Genomic DNA, 12886 nt, shown 5'->3' on the forward strand with positions numbered 1-12886 from the left:
TCTGTGAAAATGTTATTTAATCAGAAGTCACTGCCAGATTTCTAGATAGGGCTGCGCTCAGAGTATCCTGCCTTGGCAAATCGAGCTGTTAAGACACTTATACCCTTTGCAACCACATACCTATGTGAGAATGGAATCTCGGCCCTCAATAGCATGAAAACTAAATACAGGCACAGACTGTGTGTGTGGAAAATGATTTAAGACTGAGACACTCCAATTCAACCCAACATTGCAGAGCTATTTGCATCCTTTCAAGCACACCCTTCTCATTAACCTGTGGTGAGTTATTCACAATTTTTTATGAACAAATAAGCTTTTATATGTAAGCAAAATTATTGATTATTATGTTATTATTTGTGCCCTGGTCCTATAAGAACTCTTTGTCACTTCCCACGAGCCGGGTTGTAGTTTACATCAATTATAATTTCTAAAGTGGAAGTTGGAAGAGCTATGTTTGAGTGTTTCAGTGAAAGGTTAGTGAGGGAGGCCCTGCTCTCTCGCTTCCCCAGTTGTTTAGTTAATGTTCATTCCAATCTCCTTTGCATTAGCGTAGCCTCTTCTGTAGCCTGTCAACTATGTGTCTGTCTATCCCTGTTCTCTGCTCTCTGCACAGGCCATAGAAACGCTTCACACCGCGTGGCTGTTGCCACTCTATCCTGGTGGTCCCAGCGTGCATGACCCACGTGGAGTTCCAGGTCTCCGGCAGCCTCTGGAACTGCCGGTCTGCGACCAAAAAGGCAGAGTTCATCTCAGCCTATCCTACCCTCCAGTCCCTCGACTTCTTGGCGCTGACGGAAACATGGATTACCACAGTAAACACTGCTACTCCTACTGCTCTCTCCTCGTCTGACCACATGTTCTCGCATACCCCGAGAGCATCTGGTCAGCGGGGTGCTGGCACTGGAATCCTCATCTCCCAAGTGGACATTCTCTCTTTCTCCCCTGACCCATCTGTCTATCTCCTCCTTTGAATTCCATTGCTGTCAGAGTCACTAGCCCATTCAAGCTTAACATCCTTATCATTTATCGCCCTCCAGGTTCCCTTGGAGAGTTCATCAATGAGCTTGACGCCTTGATAAGTTCCTTTCCTGAGGATGGCTCACCGCTCACAGTTCTGGGTGACTTTAACCTCCCTACATCTACCTTTGACTCATTCCTCTCTGCCTCCTTCTTTCCACTCCTCTCCTCTTTTGACCTCACCCTCTCACCCCCCCTACTCACAAGGCAGGCAATACGCTTGACCTCATCTTTACTAGATGCTGTTCTTCTACTAATCTCACTGCAACTCCCCTCCAAGTCTCCGACCACTACCTTGTATCCTTTTCCCTCTCGCTCTCCTCCAACACTACTCACTCTGCCCCTACTCAGATGGTATTATGCCGTCGCAACCTTCGCTCTCTCTCTCCCGCTACTCTCTCCTCTTCCATCCTATCATCTCTTCCCTCTGCTCAATCCTTCTCCAACCAATCTCCTGATTCTGCCTCCTCAACCCTCCTCTCCTCCCTTTCTGCATCCTTTGACTCTCTATGCCCCCTATTCTCCCGGCCGGCTCGGTCCTCCCCTCCTGCTCCGTGGCTTGATGACTCATTGCGAGCTCACAGAACAGAGCTCCGGGCAGCCGAGCGGAAATGGAGGAAAACTAGCCTCCCTGCGGACCTGGCATCTTTTCACTCCCTCCTCTCTACATTTTCTTCCTCTGTTTCTGCTGCTAAAGCCACTTTCTACCACTCTAAATTCCAAGCATCTGCCTCGAACCCTAGGAAGCTCTTTGCCACCTTCTCCTCCCTCCTGAATCCTCCTCCCCCTCCCCCCCCTCCCTCTCTGCGGATGACTTCGTCAACCATTTTGAAAAGAAGGTTGACGACATCCGATCCTCGTTTGTTAAGTCAAACGACACCGCTGGTCCTACTCACATTGTCCTACCCTATGCTTTGACCTCTTTCTCCCCTCTCTCTCCAGACGAAATCTTGCGACTTGTGACGGCCGGCCGCCCAACAACCTGCCCGCTTGACCCTATCCCCTCCTCTCTTCTCCATACCATTTCCGGAGACCTTCTCCCTTACCTCACCTCGCTCATCAACTCATCCTTGACCGCTGGCTACGTCCCTTCTGTCTTCAAGAGAGCGAGAGTTGCATCCCTTCTCAAAATCGATCCCTCCGATGTCAACAACTACAGACCAGTATCCCTTCTTTCTTTTCTCTCCAAAACTCTTGAGCGTGCCGTCCTTGGCCAGCTCTCTTGTTATCTCTCTCAGAAAGACCTTCTTGATCCAAATCAGTCAGGTTTCAAGACTGGTCATTCAACTGAGACTGCTCTTCTCTGTGTCACGGAGGCTCTCCACACTGCTAAAGCTAACTCTCTCTCCTCTGCTCTCATCCTTCTAGACCTATCTGCTGCCTTTGATACTGTGAACCATCAGATCCTCCTCTCCACCCTCTCCGAGTTGGGCATCTCCGGTGTGGCTCACTCTTGGATTGCGTCCTACCTGACAGGTCGCTCCTACCAGGTGGCGTGTCGAGTCTCCGCACCACGTGCTCTCACCACTGGTGTCCCCCAGGGCTCAGTTCTAGGCCCTCTCCTATTCTCGCTATACACCAAGTCACTTGGCTCTGTCATATCCTCACATGGTCTCTCCTATCATTGCTACACAGATGACACACAATGCATCTTTTCCTTTCCCCCTTCTGATAACCAGGTGGCAAATCACATTTCTGCATGTCTGGCAGACATATCAGTGTGGATGATGGATTACCACCTCAAGCTGAACCTCGGCAAGATGGAGCTGCTCTTCCTCCCGGGGAAGGACTGCCCGTTCCATGATCTCGCCATCACGGTTGACAACTCCATTGTGTCCTCCTCCCAGAGTGCTAAGAGCCTTGGCGTGACCCTGGACAACACCCTGTCGTTCTCCGCTAACATCAAGGCGGTGACCAGATCCTGTAGGTTCATGCTCTACAACATTTGCAGAGTACGACCCTGCCTTACACAGGAAGTGGTGCAGGTCCTAATCCAGGCACTTGTCATCTCCCGTCTGGATTACTGCAACTTGCTGTTGGCTGGGCTCCCTGCCTGTGCCATTAAACCCCTACAACTCATCCAGAACGCCGCAGCCCGTCTGGTGTTCATCCTTCCCAAGTTCTCTCACGTCACCCCGCTCCTCCGCACACTCCACTGTTGAAGCTCGCATCTGCTACAAGACCATGGTGCTTGCCTACGGAGATGTGAGGGGAACGGCACCTCCGTACCTTCAGGCTCTGATCAGTCCCTACACCCAAACAAGGGCACTGCGTTCATCCACCTCTGGCCTGCTGGCCCCCCTACCTCTGCGGAAGCACAGTTCCCACTCAGCCCAGTCAAAACTGTTCGCTGCTCTGGCACCCCAATGGTGGAACAAGCTCCCTCACGACACCAGGACAGCGGAGTCAATCACCACCTTCCTGAGACACCTGAAACCCCACCTCTTTAAGGAATACCTGGGATAGGATAAAGTAATCCTTCTAACTCACCCCCCCTACCCCCCCAAAAAAGAAAAAAAAATATAGATGTACTATTGTAAAGTGGTTGTTCCACTGGATATCATAAGGTGAATGCACCAATTTGTAAGTCGGTCTGGAGAAGAGCGTCTGCTAAAGGACGTAAATGTAAATGTAATGTAAATGTTGTGACAAAACTCACACTCATTCTTATGTTTAATACATGTATCATATAGTGTGTGTGTGGCAGGCTTACTAAGATGCCAAAAAACAACATTTGAGAGTGCGCTGGCCCTGTGTCACGTCCTGACCAGTAAAAGGGGTTGTTTGGTTTGTGTGTTTTGGGGGTTTTTGGGTTATGTTCTAGTTTTTATATTTCTATGTTTCTATCTAGTTTTTCTATGTCTATGTTGGTTTTGGTTGGACCTTAAATTAGAGGCAGCTGGTTGTCAGTGCCTCTAATTGGAGGCCATATTTAGTTGGGTTAGTTTTCTCTTGTGTTTGTGGGTGGTTGATTCCTGTTTAGTCTATGCACCTTACGGGACTGTTTCGTCGTTTATTTTTGTGTAAGTGTTTTGGTTTTCCTTCATTAAAAGAAGATGATAAATATACCCGCTGCATTTTGGTCTACCTACAATGACGCTTGTGACACCCTGGTGCTAGAGGGGGTATGCAGCTGGAGGTTGAATGTTTGAAGGGGTACGGGACTATAAAAGTTTGGGAAGCACTGGTCTGAAATAATTGAACTCCCACCTATTTGGGTAATGAGAATATAATTTATGGCACATTATTGACAACACAGACAATATGTTATTTGCCCACAGTAGAAAAGAAGGAACCAATGTACATACAGTTGTAAAGATATTATAACACAATGTCTGTGCATTTTCATTACAAATGTATTTCTAAATCACAATTATCCAATCCAGTTATTGAACCACTGCCAAACAACACAACAGGAAGTCACATACAATAGGTTTTTTGTGTGTAATACCAAAGGAGACAATCCAACAATCAAAAAAACACTAGGCACCACTGGGAACAATACATCCAATATTCCAACGTACCTTTTGTTTCTAACAATTAAGATCTCACCTAACAGGAGTAGTAGTTGTCTCCTTGGGTTCTGTAGTAAAATCATTTTATGTACGTTTTGTAGACAGCGTGCTGACCAGACTTATTTCAGCATTGTTTATTTGTATCGGGCAAGGCAGGGGGGAGAATGAGGAATGCATTCATCTGGCCCAAGGCTTTTAAGTCGAGAAGCACAATATTTCCCTCCCTACCCAGGAGACAACAGGCAGCACCCACAGGCGTTTTCCATCCGCCAGCTTACTCACTCCTCTCCACCTCCTTCCAACTCTGAAGTTTATTTCTCCTGATTTTCCATCACATTCACCGACATCTTCCTTCCAGACCTCCTTCTCAACTCCCCTCTCAAGACAACGTCTACCTCTTCACCTCGGAGGTATCTGGCTCTAATAATATCAGAGCCGGGGGCTCACAGATGGTTGAAATAAGTGGATCTGTCAGATAATTTCGCCCCTCTGTCGTTTTCCTAATCCCTCCATCCCCACATCTCCCTGTGAAAATGGAATAGTGCACAGAGAGGAGGAGGGGCGAAGGTAGCCCTGTTTGAACCTACTTCATCCCACTTATCACGTCCCCGATATAGACGTGATTGTCATAACTTTTAAATTTAGCTGAAAATGCTGATAAATAATTCAGTAGTGCATTTGTTCATCTGCTATGAAACAAAACAGAGGGCAACACAACACAGGGCAGCATGAGCCTGACAGTTTCTGCTCGGTGTGTGGATACACATACGGTAGTTTACGGAGGGATAAGAAACTACACACCTATTAGCAGGCCTCTGGCCCCGTAATGGCTGCCTCCTGATATCCAACTCATTCCATTGCATTTTTTCAATGAAACTCAGTATTGAATTAAGTAGTTGTGGTCTGTTTTGCCTAGAGACAGTGCATTCCCTATGTACAGTACTTTTGCTCCTTTGGAAAATGACCAATGCGTTTGGCCAGAATGGCAGCTTTACCACTGGTGAGAAATTAAGATTTATGTCAACAAAGAGCAATAAAGATACTCACAATAAACAGTGTTCTGCCCATCTGCAGCCAGCAAGGATCTCGTCAGTTTTTTCTAATGTGGTTTGTAACCCTGGCCTCTTAGTCCTCACACATCCCTTAATTGGACAAACTTGGAGAGCGGTGGTGGTGATGTGCGCTGTGGCTGGTGACGAATCGGAGTGGAACTTTGGCTGTGGAGCATAGCAGGGCGGCTGGTGGCATCCAGACCATGTGCACGGTCAAGTCGTGAGGGTAGGCTCCTACAGAAACAAGAAGGGAGAGCAGGGAGTATTAGAATGGCCCTTCTCATTGTAAAACAATGGGTTTCATTGAAGGACTGGGGTGGGATGATGGCGCTTCAGTGGGCAGGGGTCGGGAACGTAGCCCTGATGATGTAGAGATACATTTTAGTTCACAGGCAGGAAATTAGGAATATTTACATAGTTTGTCATGTGGGTGTGGCAAGAGAACAGCGCACATATATAGTTATTCAGGACACAAGTGGATATTGGCTTTGACATTTTGTTCTAATTTCAAGTGGAAGTGCTGATTGTCAACCAACTTCCATGATATATTCTTGGATAAATCATTTATTTGTTTGTTTCTCCAAGGACATGACACTAGAATCAAGTGTACAGGACAAACCCACAGAAAAAGCCAAGCTGTCCAAACATAAATCTGACAAGTTATTCAGACTTATCTATAAATAGCACTTTCCTCTGAGTGTCGCCTCTGGGGAGTGACATTTGAAGATGTCCATTTCTAAAAAACATGACAAACACGCCAGCTGCACTTCTGGCCGATTCTCTGCAATTTCTTCACACGCAAAGGATGCTACCCATCCCTTTTCATTATTAATGAGAGCTGGTCTGTATTTTACGCCATCCACAATATTATATCTGCTGTGTTTGTCCGAAGGCAGTCACTGCCACAGAGGAAGGCTGAATGATGCCACATATGAAAAATAAGGGTGGCTGAAACCAACACAATTAAAGCTTATTGACAAGAAAAACAACAGATGTTGTGTAATGACATGCTGTTGTTATCACCCTGATCTGAATCCAATAAGAGGGAGATTACTTATATTAACCCAAATCATCTCAACCATGACCAAAATATGATTTGTTTTTATCCAGCTAGCTAATTCCAAACCACGTAGCTTGACTCAAGGTCCTCCAATGGCAGGAGAACAACATACACTGTTACTACTCATTGACGTATACTATTTCTCATTCAAATTCTGATACTCATAAATACAACGTTGCTAACACAGCACTCAGTGAATTAACAGAGACGATGTATCAATTCAAGATGGTCATCTTTGTGGCTTTCCTAAGCTTTCAAAACTTGGTGAACAGTGACAACCTGTTGGTGGTACTTCCACTATGGTCCTGTTCATCTCAGCTGACCACTTTTTCTGTCCCTCCAGTGTCTCTGACACCACTGTAAATAGGCTAACAGAGCCTGCTCGGGAAGGGGGTGAGGAAGACTGACACCCATGGTGACCCCTGAACTTTTCAGACTACAAAGGGAAGCACAGCCACAGGCTGCCCGGTGACACAAGCCTACCAGATGAGCTAAATTACTTCTATGCTCGCTTTGAGGCCAGTAACACTGAAACATGCATGAGAGCATCAACTGTTCCGGCCGACTGTGGGATCACGCTCTCCGTAGCCGATGTGAGTAAGACCTTTAAACAGGTCAACATTCACAAGGCCTCAGGGCCAGACGGATTACCAGGACGTGTACTCCGAGCATGCAACAACCAACTGACAAATATCTTCACTGACATTTTCAACCTGTCCCTGACTGAGTCTGTAATACCAACATGTTTCATAGTCCCTTTGCCCAAGAACACCAAGGTAACCTGCCTAAATGACTACTGACCCGTAACACGCACGTCTGCAGCCATGAAGTGCTTTGAAAGGCTGGTTATGGCTCACATAAACACCATTATCCCAGAATCCTGACTGATTACATCACTGCCTGGTATAGCAATTGCTCGGCCTCTGACCGTAAGGCACTACAGAGGGTAGTGCGTACGGCCCAGTACATCACTGGGGCCAAGCTTCTTGCCATCCAGGACCTCTATACCATGTGGTGTCAGAGGAAGGCCCTAAAAATTGTCAAAGACTCCAGCCAACCTAGTCATAGACTGTTCTCTCTGCTACCGCACGGCAAGCAGTACCGGAGTGCCAAGTCTAGGTCCAAGAGGCTTCTTAATAGCTTCTACCCCCAAGCCATAAGGCTCCTGAACAGCTTATCAAATGGCTAACCAGACTATTTGTATTGCCACCCCCCCTCCCCTCTTTTACACTGCTGCTACTCTCTGTTTATTATCTATGCATAGTCACTTTAATTCTACCTACATGTACATATTACCTCAATTACCTCGACTAACCTGTGCCCTCGCACATTGAGTGTACCGGTACCCCCTATATATAGCCTCGCTATTGTTATTTTAATGATGCTCTTTAATTATCTGTTACTGTTATTTTGAATGTTTTACTTATCTAGTTTTTACTAAACACTTTTTATTCTTCGAGCTGCATTGTTGGTTAAGGGCTTGTAAGTAAGCATTTCACTGTTGTATTTGGCGCATGTGACAAATACAATTTGATTTGATTGGATCAGTGGCCAACTCAGATGACAGAAAATGAATGAGACTCAATAGACGTAGCCCTATATGATACAAGAACATTCGAAATAGGTCTGTTCTGCAAGACCATTGTGATTCACATGGATCTGTGAGCTTGTTTTTGTAATTCTGGAGAAAATCCATGACTTCAAACATTGTCTGGAAGTGTAGCTGGTATTAGCCCATGGGGTCCACTCCATTTGAATTCAGACTCTACCTGATATGGCTGCAGGGAGCGGTCTAGAGGACAAAGCTTTCTGGCCCTGGGCAAAATGAACATCAACCGCACAGAACTCTAGGACAGAAGACTGTGTGATCCTGCACACAGGTCTGTCTCAAATAGTCACTTCCTCTCACAATCACCATGGTAACCACTTTTAACCTTTGATGGGCATGGTCTCGGGAGGTTTGTGGAGGATTTCCTCAGCCCCTGTCTTCAGAAAGTGCACACAGATAATCCTGCCCTTCTCAAAGCTGCTCATGCGGATCGAACCTCGCTCTGTATGGAACAGTCACAAAAGCCTTGTAAGGCATACGGACACACTTAACATCATCGGCTTTCATAGGAGAGAGCCTATGGACCAGATTGCATATTGTAGGAGTTTATTCAGCGAGTAAAAAAATGAGACGGTGAGGAATAACAAAGGCTGACGTCTATTGAATCTCTGATGCAGGGGTAAAGTGATGCCTGAGATAATGATAGGGGTGGCCCATGCTGAAGACATCTGTCATTCAAGTGAATTTTGGTGAGTTTGTAATGAAAGATAATTCATCGCGCCTTTGAGCACCTCTATTATTAATTCAGGCGTGCCCATGCTGAGTAAATGCTTCTTTATTCTCTCATAAGTGGTCGATATTAATAATGCACAAAGGGCCAAGTTCAGCATCAGTCTTTGAAAAGTTCTTGCATTGGCAAAATGAAAAGGTTTCATTAGAATATTAGCCACCTCATCTCTTTCTCCTCTCCCCTGCCCGAAAGGGAAAGTCAGTGTGGTGTGGATCTGACAGCTCTTCTGATGGAATGATTTCAACCATCAGTGGTAATTGGAGGTGCTCTGGGGTTGGGTTTCTGTGGTAGGGCGGGAGGTAGTGGCTTGATCGATCCCTAGGATGGCTGAGGGTAGGCACCGGGCAGCTTGTCTTCCACCGTTTCTATCTGACAGCTCTCTGTGGAGGTTAGGAGAGAGGCTCCAGCACACTGGACAATCATCCAAGTTGAGGGTTGCCTCTGCTCAGAGCCTAAGCTACACACAGACCCATCCAATTTAATTAAATCATAATTAACCATTTAGTTGGATGGAAGCAGGTTCTAATTATCTCATTTAAAGATGCTTTTAATTATTACATGTAAATTATAGGACTTAAATCACATTAGCGCCTCACTTGAAATGCCTATGGTTTATAACCTAATGTCATAATCCTGATGGCATTTTAGGAATGTTAAGTGTATGAAGCAAGATTGTTTGTACACCATATCTTTTTTTATATTTTTCTGCTCTACATGACAGTTTAAAGAGTGATCACGCTGTGTTTCCTTTCTTCATTAAGGCTGTGACAAACAGCCTCCTGTTTGTTCCTTGCCTTGTTAATGATTTACTGAAGAAAATAAGAAATCTGTAGTGAGCTCCCCGACCAGGCCAGTCGTGGTTGCCATGGTGACATGTTAACTCTCCCCGTCATCTTTACGCTGTCATTGAGAATGCTTCTCAGCCAGAGGTTTAACCACAACAACCATTTACCCTCTAACTGGTTGTCTTCACCATCCCCGGACCCCCCATGTTAGCTTATGGCAGATAGGAAAGGCAGAGGGTAACAGCATTGTTTTCATGTGTGACAATCCAAAAGGACAATGCCTCTAATCTCTGAGGAGTCTCTTTCCCTGGCACCTCATGAAATGCCATTTGGTTTTGAGATGTCCAGTGATTGATTACAGGCAGAGATAATCTCACTTTATGCACTCTGGATAATTGGAACAGTGAGGATCTGATTGAGGGCAGACCCATTCAGAGGAAGAGCACATTCATCATTTATGGCCACTATGTAAAAGAAAAACAATATACTACCGATGTCTAGTTTCCATACCATGCCTTGGGCTGTGTTACTCGTATACCGCACAATACAGCACCTGTATAGAATACAAAATCATATCATGGAGAATTATGAATTGGAGGAACGATGAGGTGAATACTAAAAGTCCAATGCATGCCTCTCATGCACATTCATGTTGATGCCCATACTCATACTCAAAGGACAGTGGAAGCAACTTGGTATGTCTGATGATATTTCCTCCACATTATCAGCACTTGTCAGTGTTGTTAGGTCCAGACCTAAGACCATTAATATGTGAAAATAAATCAATTTATCTGCTGCTCACCATGCCAGAATCTTCTAAAAGTCCTGGATTAGAGAGAGGCTGCTATTAAACCTCCCCGGCTGTGGGCACAGCGATAGCAGGGAGAGAGGCAGGCAAGCAGCGAGGCAGGCAGGGAGGGAGAGAGGCAGGCAGGGAGGGAGAGAGGCAGGGAGGGAGAGAGGCAGGCAGGAAGGCAGGCAGGGAGAGCTTGGTATTAGCGTCACCAAACCCGGTCCCTTCAGGAGGTTGGCAAGTAGTCAGGCCATGGCTCTAACCACCCGCCCTTCCCTGCTCTCCTCTCTCACCCAGTCCTCCTCAGAGTGGGCTCAGGTTGTGCCAAAGACAGAGGACAGGAGAAGGTTGTGGCATTACAGCAATCCCTTCTCCCCACACACGCGTACGCACGCACACACACCCACCACTTCCCTTCCTCGTCTCCTCTTCTGTAAAAAGATTTGCTGATCTGCGCATAGAAATCCAACCCCAAGGCAGAATAATAGATCGGTACAGGAATAACACAGCTTAAAGGTGGTGTGTAAATTAGACAGGACCCTACTGCAGATCCTCCCTAGGGTGTAAATAAATACTGGCCCCTGGATGTACTGGAAGCAGTGCTCGCTTTAGGAAGAAGGTGCACTACTCTTGAACATTATATAAAATTAATACATTGACAGTAACGCCCAGCAAAATAGCTGCTAAACACATAGATTGCAACAGTCTCAAGTATGCGACACAATGACCATTCAGCCTTTCAACCTTCGGCGTGGCAGATTTGATTTCTCTATAAAACCAAAGACCGTCGTCAATATTTTCAGTGCCATTAAAGTAATAGCCCTCTCAAACCCAAAGTGAAGTAAAGCAAAGCGGTTCCTCAGAATGCCTGACTCCAGGGAGGAAGGTATTGTCATTGCCTTTACAGTAGTAGACAAGCAGTGCACTGCAGAGCCAGAGCCCGACCTTTCAGTCTATCCCATTCATCTGCTACAGCTGTCACTCAAACTCCCAGGTTCATTCTGTAGCTGCAGGGGGTTCAATTAATCCTGGCAAAATGGGAGAAGGGTTCATTTTCACCCTTGGTGAGTAGGTTACAGCTATTCTGGTTACTTGGCTGTTTTCCCTCTGCATGTTTGTCCCAAGGCGCAATGCAGCCAGAATAGCAAGAGCCTTCAGCAGCATCATCACCAGCCACTTTCAAAGGGACTCAGGAGGTGATGACATGATCTGTGCTTCGGGAAGCCCAGTCCCCTGACAGTCGGGAATGTTTATGAGCGTACCATTATTGGCTTCAATAATAGACCTTTGGGAACAAGGGGAAATGGCATTGTGAAATTGAGAGTTGAACTTGAAACATGTATCACTTTATCATCCCTAATTAGTCCTTCACAGCACAGCATTCAATTTTCATTTGAGATAGCAGGCCTCTCCTGAACAATGTTTTACTATGTGTTGAGAGAGTTTGTGGTCGACAGAACATAATTTACTGTCATGCAAAATGCATGGCCATTGGCCAAAATCACACTCAGTTTGAAGCAACTGAAGACCAGTTATGTCTCTGTCTGATATGGATTATGACTTGGGTTGTCTTAAAGTACACTTTTAGCTATATTATTCAAAACTTCATGTCAGCCAATCCCACCCACAATGATCAACACCTCCACGTCACTCCCTGACAATATGAATATGTCCAGGGAGAGCTGTTTTAACTCTGTTCTTCTCCCATTAGAATCATTACAGCCCTTATTCAATTGGATGTTTGATTTTCTTCTTAGAGCTCCTTTTTAATGTTTAATAATATTTATAGAATCACATTGGGGAAAGTATTTCTGTGGATTAATGAGGTACAGGCTTGCAAATTATTTCCTGATGATTTCTCTCACGTGCATAATGTGGTTTGTATGTACTGTACAGTCTACATTACATTACGCCAGTGAACACATCCCACAACAATGTGATCTTTAATCACGTATCATATTACATGTTTCCTTCCACAGCTGTGAACTAACGGCAATCTGGGCACGTCTGCGGCTCCAGACACAGTCAACCACAACAATGAGAAAATCCCTTTTACATGCTCCAGCAATTGAATTCAACGTGAGTTGAAATTATATGCTGTCTCCCCGGAGGTACCCCACTGGATGCCTTAAAAGGTAATATACCTTCTTCCACAGAGTGCAATCACACGGTTCACACCCTGACTCTGGTTAATAAGATGGGCTTGGGGAAATAAGAGAAGCTGCACTTGCCGTAAAACAGAGGCTTAAGTAATCTCCCTGTGATGAGACACATTAAAAAGAACACTGAGCGTCCTTGTTGGATCAGTGGTCTAGCATACCGTGA

At 45.6% G+C, this 12886-nt stretch overlaps 1 protein-coding gene across 4 annotated transcripts in view; it reads right to left on the reverse strand.

The window, feature by feature from the left end:
* LOC115206455 (galactosylgalactosylxylosylprotein 3-beta-glucuronosyltransferase 1) overlaps positions 1-12886 on the reverse strand; it is a 120926-nt gene that overhangs the window by 51583 nt on the left and 56457 nt on the right. For all 4 annotated transcript variants that reach the window (XM_029773487.1, XM_029773484.1, XM_029773486.1 and 1 more), the window contains exon 2: positions 5580-5818. The gene's annotated coding sequence lies outside the window, so the exon portion shown is untranslated. The remainder of the gene's footprint in view (positions 1-5579; positions 5819-12886) is intronic.

This window comes from Salmo trutta, chromosome 13 (genome assembly GCF_901001165.1).
Source record: "Salmo trutta chromosome 13, fSalTru1.1, whole genome shotgun sequence".
NCBI lineage: Eukaryota > Metazoa > Chordata > Actinopteri > Salmoniformes > Salmonidae > Salmo > Salmo trutta.